This window comes from Vombatus ursinus, unplaced genomic scaffold (genome assembly GCF_900497805.2).
Source record: "Vombatus ursinus unplaced genomic scaffold, bare-nosed wombat genome assembly UNPS02014812.1, whole genome shotgun sequence".
NCBI classification, from domain to species: Eukaryota; Metazoa; Chordata; class Mammalia; order Diprotodontia; family Vombatidae; genus Vombatus; species Vombatus ursinus.
In genome coordinates, this window is record NW_020954590.1 from 1,070,657 (window position 1) to 1,072,130 (window position 1,474).

The following is a 1,474-nucleotide window of genomic DNA, read 5'->3' on the forward strand; positions in this document are numbered from 1 at the left end:
TAGGTTGGGGGAGAAAGGGTGATCTAGCCCAGATGAACAAAATGATGGCTGTGACACAGAGTAAAAACACAAGGTTTGATGGTTTCCCATAGTCAGTGACAGACCCTCTCTGATAGTGACCCTTTTCCTCAGGTAGTTCAGAAACTCCAAACCTACTCTTAAGTGCACAGCCATCCTGCCTCCATCTCATTTGCTCCCCAAAGACAAAAAGAGACTGACCCCTCTTTCTATGGCAAATACTGTATCAGAAATAGCCAGAAATTTTAGGGGGTGCTGTTGGTATTCTATTTTGACACTCCTGTAGTAAATGAGCCCTATCCCAGCAAAGTATATGACTGATAAAAGGAGTAATTGTATTTGTATTCTAACATGGCAACACATATCATGGGTACCTCATAAAATGTTAACAATTTTTAAACTTGTTCAAGATTCTGCCTCTATTACCTGCTTTAACTTCTCCTTTTCCTCTGCCCTTTGCCTTCAGCACGTATATTCCATACAGGGTAAAAGTAGGATGGCAGGAACTCGCTACCTAGGCATCTGAATTTGACAGGTCCAGAGGCTGGGAGAATAGAAATGTAATTTAATTCTATGGCACTGTGCCTCCGCCCTTTGGTAATTGATGAGCAGCTGACTTTCCCAGCTATGAACAGCTCTTGGTGCTGGAGTAACAAGAGTATTGAATTTAATATCAGACCTGGTTCAAGCCTTGGCTCTGTTGCTAAGTTTCTGTGTGACTTTTGAGCAAGTCATTTAACTTCCCAGAGCCTCAGTTTTCTCTTCTGTAAAATGAAGGGGTTAGACTCTGAGGTTCTTCCCTGCTCTAAACCTAGGCTCCTATGAAAGTCAAACACTGCACTTTGCCATCAATTTCTCCTTTCGCCATCACCCCCACTCTCCTCTGCCTTTCTCCATGCCTACCCACCAAACCTGGAAAAAGTGAGATCCAGTACGTTTGAACTTACTCTCTTTTGAGCTGGAACCACAGGTTATATAAAGCTAAGTCTTGCTATATTTCCTGCTCCTGTTTGGTGGGAGTAGTTTTGCAGAACTATGGAAGAGGCCATAGGGGCTTCCCTTTGTAAAGCTCTGTATGTAACACAGATAAAATGTCCTCACAGTTAAAATTCCTTAGTTCAGTTGGGTGCTCACAAATCTAGATACTGGAGTGGTTAATCAAGCCCCTAAAGTTGCTCAAACAAAACGCACCCACCTAACACCACAGAAAAATCTGGAAAAGCCTGGATTGAAATCCAATGGCCTTTTTAATACCTGCCCTCTTTACCCTCTCAAGAGCATTCAACAGGACTGATTACCCTCTTTTTCTGGAGTATTCTCTCCTCCTTTCTCTTGGCTTTCATCAACCTCTTTAACTGATTAACTCTTCTCCATCTTTTTCTCCTCTTTATCCCTTAATGTGGGCATTCTCCAAGGTTCAGCCCTCTCTGTCTTCCTTAGCAAGATCACTTAGTTA